The 15041-nt window shown below is 40.7% G+C and overlaps 1 protein-coding gene across 1 annotated transcript in view; it reads right to left on the reverse strand.

Moving 5' to 3' along the window:
- The window catches only part of SYTL5 (synaptotagmin like 5), a 142888-nt gene that overhangs the window by 95477 nt on the left and 32370 nt on the right, over nucleotides 1-15041 (reverse strand). The gene's annotated exons all lie outside the window — the stretch shown is intronic.

A 15041-nucleotide genomic window follows, 5' to 3' on the forward strand; every position in this document is an offset into this window, starting at 1 on the left:
TTTTCTTAAGATTTTATTTATTTATTTGAAAGAGAGAGAGAGAGCACACAAGTGGGGGGTAGGAACAGAGGGAGAAGGAGAGGGAGAAGCAGACCCCCATGCTGAGCAGGGAGCCTCACACAGGACTTGATCCCAGGATGCTGGGATCATGACTTGAGCTGAAGGCGACGCTTAACCGACTGAGCCACCCAGGTGCCCCACAGTGAAACATTTTCATTGCATCTTTCTTTGTGCTCCACTGACAGGACTCTATTTAGCAATCAGGTTTCATCTAGTTCAGTTCTAGAGTCTGAAAAGACCTGGGGCCCCATGTAAATCAGGCCATGAGGAAACAGGAATTTAAAGGTCCCAACACACTAGTCAGCACATTTTTAAGGCAACTGGTGCTAATTGTCCCACATATCCTGGGAGCTATCTCTGAGATTGTGGGAAAGGATGGAAAGAATTCCACAGGCTGGCACAAAATACTAAACGGCCTGATTTTTCAGATCGCTTAGAAATTGACCTAATTTAATCATGCCTAGGATAATTTACATGAAATGGACATAGCCATTTTCAGACACTCAAGAGGAGAAAGGTTAGAGGGAGGGCAACTGGAACTAGGAAAAAAAGTATGCAAGTGGAGAATTGGTATCAAGGAGAAAGGGAGTACTGGGAGCCTGGAGAGAGGAATAGGATGGGAGATGTCTTTTCCCTCTGCTTTACTATCCCTCTGCTTTACTAACCCTCTGCTTTACTAACAAAGCAAGGTAGGCCTTATTTGGTTCCTATATTGGCTGACTCAGTCTGAGAAATGTATCTGAGGAAGATGACTTTCTGGGCTTCAAGCACAGTATCAGTTCATCTCCCACACCCACATAGGCTAGAAATGCTTCTGGTTCCAAGTAACAGGCTTAAAAATAGGCTTCATTTTTTACCCACATAACAAGAAATCCAGAATTAGGCAGTTCTTACATTAGTTCAGCTGCAAATCAGGTCATTGAGGGACTCAGGATCCTTTCATCCTGAAGGTCCCCTATCTTCAAGTTGTGGTTTATCGTTCTTATGCAAACTGGGCAGCCGGCTCCAGAATAGCATCCGTGTTTAAGACAGGAGGAAGGGGCAAGCTGTGTCGGCTGTACCTGTCTCTTGACAGAAAAATGAAAATTCACTGGGAATTCCCCCCCATCAGAGTTCTCCTTAGGTTCCCCTGATCGGACAGTGTCCTATCACCACCTCTAGCTGCAAGGGAGGCTGGGAAAGTGGAACGAGTCAGACCGCACAGCCCTGCCTCTTGACATTAAACGTGGTCCTGTGACTAACACTGGTCCCTGAAATGTGGGATGTGATTCCAGGTAAAAGCTTTAAAAGCGAGTGCATGGTTTACCACATGCCGTCTTCTTTGCATGGAGAATGGCAATGTCCCAAATAGTGTCTACTCTTTGTCTGAGTCCTGGTCTGAGGATGCTACAAAAGAGAGTATTCAGCTGTTTTGTTATGGACAGGCAGCACGAATGAGAAGTAAACCTTCATGGTTTTAAGCCACTAAGAGTTTGGGGCTGTTACTGTAGCATCACTTAGCCCATCCTGATAAGTCCAGCCTAGTTCTTCATCTGGCTGCTTCATCTGACTTCCCTGTATCCTTTTTATTTTGGTTTTACTGCTGCTTCCCCAAAGAGGCTTTCTCTGACCACCAAATCTACAGCAGATACCCATCTTATTCTCACTCACAGAACCCTGTTCTTTTTCCTTATAGCACTTATTGTAATTTTTTTTTTTACTTACTGTAATTTTTAATTGTACATTTGGCTGTTTTTACTGGTTTAATGTTTGTCTTGCCAATTCCTCTATAATCTCCGTGAGGGCAAGACTATATCTGTTGTGTTTAGCTATGCATCTTATAGCACATAACCTAGTGCCTGGAACATACCAGATACCATTTGATTGAATGGATAAAAGAAAGCATAAGCACAAGCTAGCAAGTGCTAGAGGAAGAGGAAGAGGAAGAGGGAGGAAAGGAAGGAGAAAAAAAAAGGTAAAGAGTGAAGGGAAGGAAGGAAAACTCAGCCGTGCTGCTAACTAGATGGCACTGGGCATTCAAGTTAACCTCTCTGGGTCTCAGTTACTTCAACTTCAAAATAAAGATAATGATGTCTTTCATATCTTCCTCCAAGGCTGTTTACAGGAGTCAGGGGCAATAAAGTATGGCAGGGTGTTCTGTAAATTATAAAGGGCTTTACAGTATGAAGCCATCATTATTAAAAGGAGAATGAGAAGAGAAAAATATGTACAATGTTGGGTCTACTGAGAATAAAGTCAAATTAAAATTGGCTAAACCTGAGATCAAACACACTCTGAAAAAGTAATCCCAGCCTGAGAAAACTACAAAAACTGTTCTCAATTATCCATTAAGAACTTCCCAAACTTTCTTTGTCTTCCTTAACTTCATTCCTACACCGTTGTTCAGAAAGAAAAACCATTTTGATTCGTGCCAATATCAAAAATCTAACCAATTACTCCATTTGTTCTTGTCTGGAGAGAATCAAAGAGTGTGGGAGATGGATGGAAAAGTGTAGTAAAGATAAATACGGCCCCAAATCAACAGTTAAAACCTGATGAAAAATAAAAATAAAAAAAAAGTTGAAGACATTTAATACCAGCTAACACCAATTCTTTATTTGAGATGAACTCAGGATGCTCTTGCGTTTTAAAATATTAGTTTATTCCTTAGATTTCCTTGTTGCTACACAGATGTGCTGATATTAACATGCAAATTGATGACCCATATGTAATTGAAATCTTAAAGACTGAAGAGATAAACTATCTCAGCTGTAGTTAAATGATAGAATCTTTTCCCTGCTATATCCTGCGAGACACTGAATTCATTTTTTTCCATCCCATCATCAAAAATGTTCAATGCATTACAAAGACTGCCTGCTTTATCATTGCATAGACATACTCCTTTCAAATCAGGAATTGCTTTCATTAAAATTCCTGTCACATTTGTGTGGCATTCTTTTTCTTTTGTTACCCTGTCTAGACTCAATTGTACTGAACATTATTTTGCACCGAAGAAGACAAGAATTTTGGAATGGAAGCAAATAGCTGCCTGGAAGAGGAAGCTATAAATAACAGTTCACCAAGCATCTTTGATCCCTTGATGCCTTCAACAATCCCCCCGTCTCATCTAGCAGAACACATCAAGGCCCAAGAGAGTTAACAAACAAGCAAGCACTATATCGTGGCCCAGAGCATAGGGCTCTGAAGGCAGACTGCCTGGGTTCAAATCCTGGCCTTGTCGCTTTTTATATCTGAGACTTTAAGAAAATTATGTAACTTCTCAGTGCCTCAAAATACTCCTGTAAAAAAGAATCATAATAGTTGCAACCTCGTAAGGTTGTTGTGCGCATTAAGGAAGATAATGTTGTGAACGTTGAGGGAAGTGTTAAGCCCAGCTTGATACGTTGTGATTATGAAATAGGCAATTCTGGTAGGTGTTTCTCCATAGCTCTTCTCCTCTTCCGTATTAGTGGCATGTCTAACTAGGTTCGTGGCCGCTCAGAATAAAGACTACATTTCCCAGTATCCCCTGCAGTTAGGTTTGTCATGAGACTAAATGTTGGCTCATGGGATGTGATCAGAAATGATATAGGCAACCTCTAGGTCAGGACCTTAAAGGGAAAGGGCTATCCCTTTCCCTTGAACCCCTCTTCCCTCTCAGAGGCTGGGATGAGAACAGAGGAGTGAGCCATCTTGGATTATGAGCTAAACCGTCAAGGCGGTGGAACAACAAAAAAGACAAGGTGCCCAGACCCATTCTTTAATGGAGCCACCAGAACAGTATCACAAAGCTGCCAACCAACCCAGGCTTTTCTACTAAAGAGCAATATATTTCCATCTTATTTAAGCTGTTATTATAACATGTCTCTGTCACCCACAGCCAAAACTATTTTACAACAAATATAATAAGAACTCAGTAAATATTAGGTCTTTTCAATATTGTCCACTTACAAAAATGTTGCTATCGGGATGCCTGGGTGGCTCAGTCGGCTAAGCATCTGCCTTCGGCTCAGGTCATGATCCCAGGGTCCTGGGATGGAGTCCCGCATCGGGCTCCCTGCTCAGCGGGAAGTCTGCTTCTCCCTCTGCCTGCCGCTCCCCCTGCTTGTGTGTGCTCTCTATCTGACAAATAAATAAATAGAATCTTTAGAAAAAAATGTTGCTATCAGGTTCTGCTTCAGCTTCTGCTGCAAGGCCTGCACTCTAAATCCTTCTCTAGAACTAGAGTTTGATATTCCTTTGAGAGAGCAAAACCACAGTGACTGATGAAAAGTATTGTTAAACCAGAAACAATGAGACAAAAATGACTGAAATAATATACACAGGCAAAATAATGTCACAGCAGCCTGATGCCAAGGGCTGCAGAGCTCCTAGCATTCCCATCTTTCATTCGCATCCAGAGGCAATGCCATCAACACTGGGCTGGGGCTAGCTCATAATTGCCTAAGGAAAATCCAGGGGTGATCAGATCTCCTTTCTGCATTCTGATTATAAAAATACTTTTTTCATTTTGGTTGTCGCTTCTGTGTGCAGAATCTATTTTTAAAACCTAAACAGCACAACACCACCACGATAACCACAGCCACTCTGTTTTACACATTAAGCATTGGCAGCATCCTATGAGAAAGACGTTACGATTCCCATTTTAGGAATAAGAAAATGGAATCTCAGGTAGGAAACTTGCTATGGGTCACAGGGTTAGTAAGTGTTGCCATCAGGATTCAGGTCCAGCATTTTATTTTTTTTAAAGAGTTTATTTATTTATTTGACAGAGAGAGAGATAGTGGGAGAGGGAACACAAGCAGGGGGAGTGGGAGAGGGAGAAGCAGGCTTCCCACGGAGCAAGGAGCCCGATGCGGGGCTCGATCCCAGGACCCCGGGATCATGACCGGAGCCGAAGGCAGACGCTCAACCGACTGAGCCACCCAGGCGCCCCAGGTCCAGCATTTTAGATTTCAAAATCTGCACTCTTCCCCAAGATTCCTCTTGATTCTTATTCTGTTAACATATTTTTGCTCAGAAAGGACACTGCACTTATCAATAACTGCTATTTTTTTCCTAGTTGTGCAAAACCATGCTAAGCACACTCAAAGGTAAACCTCAATAAACATGAAGGGTTGCTTCTGTCTGACTTCTCCCACCAAAAGCCATCTGTCCAAGCAGCCTCTTATCACAAAGTCAAACATTCCTCAATGGGGCTGTTCTTCAACAAACATCCCTCTGGTCCTAATAAACTTTATATAGCTTTTGATTTGCTTTCAAATCAAAGACTACTAAAAAGAATCAAGACCATGTGAGAATTGGGGAAAAGTTCGGTCCAGATAGAAAGCTACTTCAGAGAAAGTAATGAAGAACAGGATTGAAACTACACTTGTCTAGACAAAGAAATCTTGTGAATTGTGCCAATCTAATGTGTTTAGAAATTGTCCCAAGGATAGAGGGCATTGTGGAATCTTCATGTCTGCAAATGACGCCAAGCACTTCCTGGTAATAAAACATTCAGCTCATAGGAATATACCAGGAGATCTCACAAAGCCATGTAAACAGACGAACAACTGTTTACTAACTATAGTCTGAAAATTATTGCAGAAACTGATCTCATATGTAATGAGCAAACCAAGTCTTGGAATATCTTGGAATAACTAAATATTAATAACTATTGTCTCGATTTCCTGGCCCAATGAGGAACAAGGATGTGTTTTGCTAATCTGAAATCCAAAGGATACCTTTCTTGAGTATCAAAAACTGCAGAAAGTCCTGTTACCAATATGGTAAATCATTCAGAAAAAGAAGGGGTAGAGACAGAATTCGCATAGCAAAAAAGAAAAAAACATGGATAAATTACAGGGCTTTTAAAGATTATTGCTCTGACATTGCAAGGATTATCTTGATGGGAGGAAATGGGGCAGTCATACACCAAAAAAGATAACTTAAAGAGAACATGTTGCCCTTGAAAAATTCTTGAAGACTACTTCTGCTACTGAATACAGGCACACACTAGTTTAAATTTTTATAAACATAGAGCTGACATTTATTCTAAAATGTCTATAAACTGAATTTGTGTAAACTAAATTATTTTAAATGCAGTAAGGAAGGACTTATATGCTCACCAAAGACAGCTGTCAGTACTTGATTTTTCCCATTTTACCTCTTTAGGTGGTGCTTATGGGAACTCATATTTTCATAGCTAAAGGTGATTACAAAAAAACCCACTTCCAACAGTTTTTCTAGTTACCAGTAGCAGTACATAGTACAAGGGATGTCAAGTCAGCATTTCTTCAAAATTCATTGAGATGAATACAAATATCGTTTTCTTTATGCGCTATTTTTTTTAAACCAAAGCTAACTTTATTATATTGAATTGCAGTAAGAGATACCATGTTTGCTTCATTGAAATTCACCTCTGACCATTGCTTTCAGATTCCATGAAAAGGAAGATGAGATCTGTGCTGAGTAATAAACAAATCTAATTAATAATTCTTAATTACACCCATTTTTTTCAGATTGCTGGTTGTTTCCCAATATTCCCTCTCCTCTTTTATGCCAGTACAAACCCCAAATGTGAGTTGGTTACATGGCAACCCAGAAGAATACATTTCCCAGTGACATATCCAAGCTCCCTTGCAGCTACGTATAGTCATGTGACAGAAAGGAAATTCAACAAGCAGAAATTGTCTCTGGGAAGAGGGTGAGTTTTTAAAGTTAAAATTACATGTATTTTCTAATTTTCTATAATGAATATATTACATCTATAATGAAAATGTACAATATTAAATATTTCTTTAATTGGATTGAGGATTTATGATATAAAAAATATTGTAGACATTGATACCCTTTTCAGATCCTAGTGAGTTTAAACACTTTTGAAAATGTGTTTATATATATACATATATATATACATATATACATATATACAAGTTTCATTAATTTTAGACATTTGCATGGAATGTTTACGAATTATTAGTAAATGTGGGGTGCCTAGGTGGCTCAGTCGGTTAAGAGACTGACTCAATTTCGGCTCAGGTCCTGATCTCAGGGTCCTGGGATTGAGCCCTGCATTGGGCTGTGCGCTCAGCTGGGAGTCTGCTTCTCTCTCTCTCCCTCTCCTTCGCCCCTCCCCCCCTGCTCAAGCACTCTCTAAAATAAATAAATCTTTTTTTTTTTTAAGATTTTATTTATTTATTTGAGAGAGAGAGAGAATGAGACAGAGAGCACGAGAGGGAAGAGGGCAGAGGGGGAAGCAGACCCCCCGCTGAGCAGGAAGCCTGATGTGGGACTCGATCCCGGGACTCCAGGATCATGACCTGAGCCGAAGGCAGTCGCTTAACCAACTGAGCCACCCAGGCACCCTAAAATAAATAAATCTTAAAAAAAAGAAAAATTAGTCAGTGCATGTCAGCCTAATATTACAGATTTAAATCAGTTAAACCCTAATTCCTATTAATATATAAACAATCATATAAACTGTTGATATAAAATGGTCATATGCCTGAAATCTAAAATGTCAGAGGTGACATTTCTGTGAAGTTTTCACTTGTATTATTTCCTTAGAAATAAAATGCCTATTTTCCCAAGAATACAGTTGGTATTTGCTTAATTAGAACTTCCCTAATGAACTGACCTACCTTTGGAGGGCAAGTCCTCTTCACTCACCCTCCCAGTCCCAACATCCTACCCCAAGAACAATGTGGGCTTTATAGGTCTTTGTTTCTTCAACTTATAGTAAAAAGGAGTGGTAGTTTCCTGGATATGAGTGCCAATTAACCCACGCTAGCTGGGGGGCATGTCCTCTATACCAATTCTGGCTAGAGCAGAACGCAAGGAAGGGGAAAAGGGTACTGAAAGGGGAATTTGGAGAGGAGTCAAAGATGAGAGAGAGAGAATACACACATATTCTACATAGGTGACAATTTTACTTATGACTATGGTGACCCTATTATTTCAAACAAAAAAAAATATGGTCTGGCAAGTATGTTTATTCATTTGGATAATCCAATGTTGGAAATGCCCCCAAATATCAGGTATGTGTGGCCCTTTCCCAAGGTGAGCCCTCCAAGTAATTCTTACTTGGAGGAAAGAGCTGTATATATGGAAATTCTTAAGTTCTTTGGTAGGAAAACCTCCCAGGTTTTAAATTCATTTAAAGCAGAGCTGGATTTTCTTTTTCCTTTCTCTGTGACTCAAAAAGAGTTTAGGTTTTATTGGGGAGCCAGTATGTTCACGCTGGGAGTTTCTGTTAATCCACTAAGAAGCTTTGTGGCAATTCCATTAGGATTGAAACAAAATGTTTATCAAACTAGAAGTCCACTCCAATAGTTCTCCTGGTGTTTTATGGGGACAGTGAGCCTTTACGCTTTTCAGAAGGTCAAACTAATTTTGTGCTTAGTGGTAGTGATAAGATTTGGAAAAACAAATAGCCCCACAGATCAAACATTTGTAGAGTATTAAGAGGATATTATTGCTTGGCACTTACTGGTCTCCCTAACTTCCAGGCTGAATGTGTAACTCTTGAAATCACTTCAAATCCATTTGAACCGATTATTTAGCTTATCTGCAGGATTCCAAATAGCCAATTTGAATACACTTTCCCCTTCTGTTTCTCCTTTCTTCTCTTTTCTTCCCTCTCCTGTTCTAAAATGATGGAATCAACCACATAAAAACAAAGCCATAACGTGAATGGCAGTTTCCAGGCTGGGATCTGGGGTCTCCTGATGACACTAAGCTCTGGCTTGCTTGGTAGCCCATCTCAGCTGAGCCAGCTGTGTGGAACAAAACATAATACACTTGCACTTGGATTTCAGTCAGCATAAAGACTAGAACTGCCTGAGAAACTCTTGTCAGTTTTCACTGTGTAAAAAAAGCGATGCTTCAATAAATGTCAGAGCAACTTTGGATAATGTTACCCAGCTTAGAGGTCAGAACTGTCCGTAAATACCAGGCTGAAGGAATGTTTTCTGTTTTGCTCCATTTCTCCGAGAGTAAGGCTAGGGGCGGACTCCCCACAGGTTCTGAAGAGGTACCCTGATGGCATAAACATCACGGCATAGAGGAAAGGGAAGCGACATGGAACGGGAGAATCTCACTGCTGATGTTTACCAGCTTGGCAAATTATTTGGGAAGTTTCAGGTGCCACGGCTACCAGAATGGTACATCCTTCGCAGAGGACACAGGGATTAAATGAGGATCATTTGTGAATTGATTAATACAGTCTCTGGTGTGAGGGAGGCAGTGAAGAGTTTACCCTTCCCTTTTTTTCTGGCCTCCTGAAGGGTCAGATACATCCCTGCAGAAGTTAAACCTCAGAGGGACCTGTGAGCTCTGGAGCCAGACGGTGGGGTTACAAACCACAGCTGGGCCACTTACTAGCTGTGCAAACTTGGTTGAGTTATTTAACTTGGTACTTCGGTTTACCCATCTGTAAAAGGGATATTAGTAGTTCTTAGCTCATCGGGAAAATGAATTTGTAAACTGTCCCTGACAATTTTGCAGAACCTTCTGCTGGTTCTTGGTATTTTCTCTACCTCCAGATGCACTGTACTGTTCTTCTAGAGAGGCAATGAAACACATTTACGCTGTTCCAGCATGAGCCACTACAGACTGAGTGAGGCATAAATATCTCCTGGAGATGGCAGGACCCTGTGGAACCATCTAACCTCCCAGACAGAAGCCCGAGTTCTATCTCTGACAGCTGATGGGTTCCAGTCCAACTCCATCTTAGCTCTTGGACTATAAATGTCCTGCTGCTCAATGAAGGTGGCTTATCAAGGCTTTTAGGTGTATACAGCTATTCACAAGGCTAGACTCTACCGAGGTGTTGTTTTCAACACCAAAGGTCAACAAATTCCAGCCCTTGGGCCAAATCCAGCCCACCACCTGTTTTTGTAAATACAGTTTTATTGCCCATACCCATTTGTTTACACGTTGTCTATTGCTGCTTTCAGACTACAAATGCAGACTGAAGTAATCCTAACATAGAACATATATCCACAGAGCCTAAGATATTTACTATCTGGCCCTTTACAGAAAAAGTTTACTGACTTCTGGTCTACACCATGGATAAAGCCTGATTCATGACTGCAAACTTAACTTTATGTTTGTGGATCCAACAAACATTAATATTGTGTCTCTGCTCACCTTTATTTTTTTTTTTAAAGATTTTATTTATTTATTTATTTATTTATTTATTTATTTATTGGAGAGAGAGAGTGAGAGCATGAGCGGGGGATGGGGAGAGGGAGAAGCAGACAATGTTAGGGGATGTTTCCAAGACACCAAGGGCAGGCCTGTCTCCACGCCAGTGTGCGCGTGCATACGTGCGTGCGTGCGTGTGTGTGTGTGTAACTGGGGGAGTGCTCTGTGAAGCTGGGAGGTCCAACCCCACAGAGACAGGCATGGAGAGACAGCAGAGCCTCGGAGAGGCCAGGCGCTGGAGAAGAGTCCTCACAGGCCATGTTGAGCTCAGCTCCCAGGAACGGCAGGTGCTTTGGGCTCAGGTAGTGGCTGGGGGCTGCTGCACCTGCTTTGCTGGGCTTTCAGGAGGGACTGCTGTAGCCACAGGCACATCCCTCAGCTGGGTCCTGATACTCATCCAGGACCTTGAGATCATGACCTGAGCTGAAAGCAGACGCTTAACCTACTGAGCCACCCAGGCACCCCTCTGCTCACCTTTATTATTCCAATAATAAATACACAGCATTTGGCCTACAGAAGGTTCTCAACAAATGTTGATTACTTCTGAATCTTAGAGATTACAGGATGCCTTGGGCTGCATGTAACAGAAAATCAGACTCAAGTCGCTATAAATAACATGGAAATATATGCTTATAGAAGAAGTCCAGTGGTGTGGCAGGTTCCAGTATACCAGGATGTTGGCAACAATTCTCTGCCATTCTTTTGGCTCAGCTTCATCATTGTGCTGGCTTTCATCCTCAACAGCAACTGTGATAACATGTTTCACTGAACATGTCCTGTGGGAAAGAGAACTTTCCATAAATCTGGGCTATATGTTTGAGTGGGTCAGTTTTGATCTCATGTCTACCTCCAGACCAGTGACAGTTGCTAGAGGACTATTAGTCAAGGGATGATTAATTATTTTTTAAAAATCCACTGCTGGAGCTGAGTAAAATCAAGATTTGGGTAGGGAGGAAGAAAAGAGAAATGTATGCTGTAAGGCGACCAGCAGAGTTCATTACTGAGACAAGCCCAAGAATAGGTGCCAAAGAGAACATTAAGTCCAGATACGTTTTCATCTCTTGTGGCCAAATGGAAATGACATCTTCTCAGTAAGAATAAAGTCCAAATGAACTGCTAAAATTATAAATTGAAGATTTCTTATATAGGCCAATACCACAAAGTAGACATTTGTTTTTAGGTGTGGAAGATCAAGCAGAGTAAGATTTTGTTAGTGAGATATTTTTTAGGAGTAGATACTATGAACCATGTCCTCTTTTATGTTAGGGCGAGCTCTTCCAAAGTTAGAAAAAATGATCAACAAAGATCTTTATTTTGTGCTTCCAAACTCTATTTTTCCCATTTGCATTCACTGTTGATAGCTCAATTTTATTAGCATCACTTCCTCCCTCTTTTTTCACTGCATTAAAGCCATCAGCAAAACGAAGTGATTTGTTCTTCACAGAGAACATTTAAAATACTCCTACTCTGTAATAGTTGAAACCTGGGTCTAGATATCTCCTACCATTTCTTCCTGTTTGGTCTGAAGGAAAACAAATACATTGGAGCCTCTTGGGTGAACCTAAAATGCTCTGTTAGTAGGTGGACACCTCTTCCCAGCCTACAGTTCATGCCTGGAGGTAAGTATCAGGCTTGCCATGTGTCCTTCTGGGTGCAGAGCACCTTCAGGAACACCCAGAGACCAGTCCCACTTTAACTAATGTCACACTTCCGGGGCTATGTGGACTGTAGAGCACAGCTGGGCATCAGGCCTAAAGCACTGATTCAACACAATTTTTACATTCTTCTATTTTTCTATTTTACGAATAACCTACTGAAACGAATAAACACACCACAAAGAAACAATAAATCCACTGCTTTCCAAAGTCCAATTTACTAACTTTCCGAATCGTTTACTTCTCTGTAATCATCATAATTCTTAAAACTTTTCTTGGTCTTCCATTTCCTTCTGAAACTCATTAGCAGAATCTGAAGGCAATTTTGTGGTTCATGGTAAACAGCTAAAACGCAGTTGATATGTAAGTGCCGATTGTCAAATCTTTTTCACATTTCAAGGCCAAGCTCAAGCGTTAGCTCTTCTGTGAAACCATTCCTTCAATTTTTGTCTTATTCGTAATTAATTCCACTTCCTCTAGACACTGACAAAATATCAACTTGTACTTCTATAACATGGTAAAAACAATTACTGCAACAGCAATTATGTTCCCTGTTTGGTCTGGCAAATTTCTTGGTCCGGCTTTCCAAAAGCTATCTCTGAGATGTGGATTTGTGTGTAAGCGACTTACGGAGTACTCCCAGGAGGAACATAAATGGGAATAGGGGAGGCAGGAGAGAAAAGGGGAGAGGGGCTAAGTAAGGGTGTGGTCTTTAGGTGAAGTCCAGCCTCAGCATGATTCCACGGGAAGCTATGAGGCAGAAGCTTCACTGCAGTCTGTCAGCCATTGGCTTGGGGCTGCCCAGTAGGGACAGAAACTCAAGTTTGCCTGGTACTTGTGGATGTCTAGTTCTACGGGCAACTCTAGCCACCCAAGGGTAGTCCTCTAAAGAAGGTAGTAGACACCACCCTTAGCAGTAAACGTGTGGAAACTGGGAGATTGAGTGCACAGACCACAAGGGACCCGAGCAGAGCTCAGTGGAGCACGGCTAGTGTTCACTACAACACATACCAATGATAGGGCTGAGGATTATAGCCAGCAATTATTAAGTACTGACTGTATGCCAGCATTCTTCTAAGCTCTTGATAATATTAGCTTATTTAATCCCTACAACAACCTTTTGAAGTGCCTAATGTTATTATTTCTGTTTTGTCAAATGAGGGAACTAGATGTATTCATGGAAGCAACTTATCTAAAGTGACACAAGATTTCATGGTGTAACTGAGATGTGAATCAACAAATGCGGATATGTGATTCAACAGCACACACTCTAAACACCATGCCACTCACTTTGGTGTGGCTTCTCAATATACAAAGCTATTAAGAGTGGCAGAGCCTGAGTCATCTGACCTAGGCTCATATGTTGGTAGCTGAGAACAAAAGGAGACAACATATCTAATACAGTTGGTGCAGAAAAAAAAAAAAAACAACTCAATAAAATATTAGCCACTATTGCTATTAAAGAAGAGAAGAAGATATAGCAGCTTTAAAAAATCTATTTTCTATAAAGGTACCACTTAGATCTATCAAAGCCTTTCTTTTGCTTTCCTCAAACACATTTGAAGAGGTAGGAAAGCAGCAAATTTATTCTCAATAGTTCTGTTGTATATTATACATTTGGCTAAATTTTTTTACAGAGAATAAGGAAAAAGGACAAGGGAAGAAACAGAAAAAGGAAAAGAGAGTATAACAGATTATTAGGAAAAGTTATTGGGAATGATAGAAGCAAATATTCTGAACAAATTCCTATACATTGTACTTCTGCGTTTCTGAGGATGCGGCTATTAAATTGTGTTTTCCTGAATAGAGTGATTTTTTATTTATTTATTTATTTATTTATTTATTTATTTATTTATTCATTCATTCATTCATTCATTCATTCATTCATGAGAGTCAGAGAGACAGAAAGGCAGAGGCAGAGAGAGAAGCAGGCTCCCCGAATAGCAGGGAGCCCGATGCGGGACTCAATCCCAGGACCCTGGGATCATGACCTGAGCCGAAGGCAGACGCTTAACCATCTGAGCCACCCAGGCACCCCCCCTGAATAGAGTGATTTTTAATTCCCCCATGCATGTCATCAGTTACTAGCTAGTACCTCACCTCCCATAAACAATATAACTTTTTGCAGCACATTAGAAAATTTAGTCACTTTTCATGACTGGAATACAAAACCCAAAAACATCATTTCTGATATCTTTAAAAATCATTAACTGCCTTAACCTGAATTCCAGGCATAGAAAAACTGCAATAATTTTCATCAAAGCCTTTATTTCTTGAAGATTGGTTGAATACCTACGAATGATGGAAATAAAAATTCTGGGCTCTTAACTATGAATTAAGCATCAATGGAGAATATTTCAATGTATTTCCAATTCTAGGATCCTAGTTCCTTTAGGCACACTGAATATCTTTGCAACATATAAAGATAACCTTAAGACAGGTTTTCTCCTCAATAAAAAATAAAATAATCTTTTGTGGTCTTTCCAGAATTTTTCTTACGGTTGACTTCCGGTTTCACAGCGTTGTGGTCAGAATGATCACAGTTTTGGGAGACACGTAAGACAAAAAAGCTACCTGCTGCACAGTAGGTAGTCGCTGAGAAGGGAACTCTGTTTATTTCTGCTCCTCAAGTCAGGGGAGAGATGTAATAGCCAAATATATTTAACAAGCAGCACGGCACAAGCAGCAACCAATCCCAGTGGATGTGACAACCAATCAGAACAACGCTGGGACCATTCGGAAGAGGTGATGCAACCAATCAGAATGGATGCTAGCTGAAACACAGGTGAGGTCATGCCTGGGGATCCCGCTAGATAGCAACCTCGCCCCCAACTGATGGGAAACTAAACTGTCCCCATATTACTCAACGTTACTCACACAGAAACTTATTTTTAAAAATTCAGGCCATTTCTGGGGTAAAAATGAGAATTTTTCACTCTCCAGATCCCCTCCTTTTTTTTGGTTAGCAATATATTTTTATTATGTTATGTTAGTCCCCACACAGTACATCATTAGTTTTTGATGTAGTGTTCCATGATTCATTGTTCGTGTATAACACCCAGTGCTCCATGCAAAACGTGCCCTCCTTAATATCCATCCAGATCCCCTTCTGCTCTCAGCTATGGTGGGAAGGAATTCCCAAAAAGACTGACTTGA

This window comes from Leptonychotes weddellii, chromosome X, assembly GCF_054177405.1.
Source record: "Leptonychotes weddellii isolate Sample4059 chromosome X, ASM5417740v2, whole genome shotgun sequence".
Classification (NCBI taxonomy): Eukaryota; Metazoa; Chordata; class Mammalia; order Carnivora; family Phocidae; genus Leptonychotes; species Leptonychotes weddellii.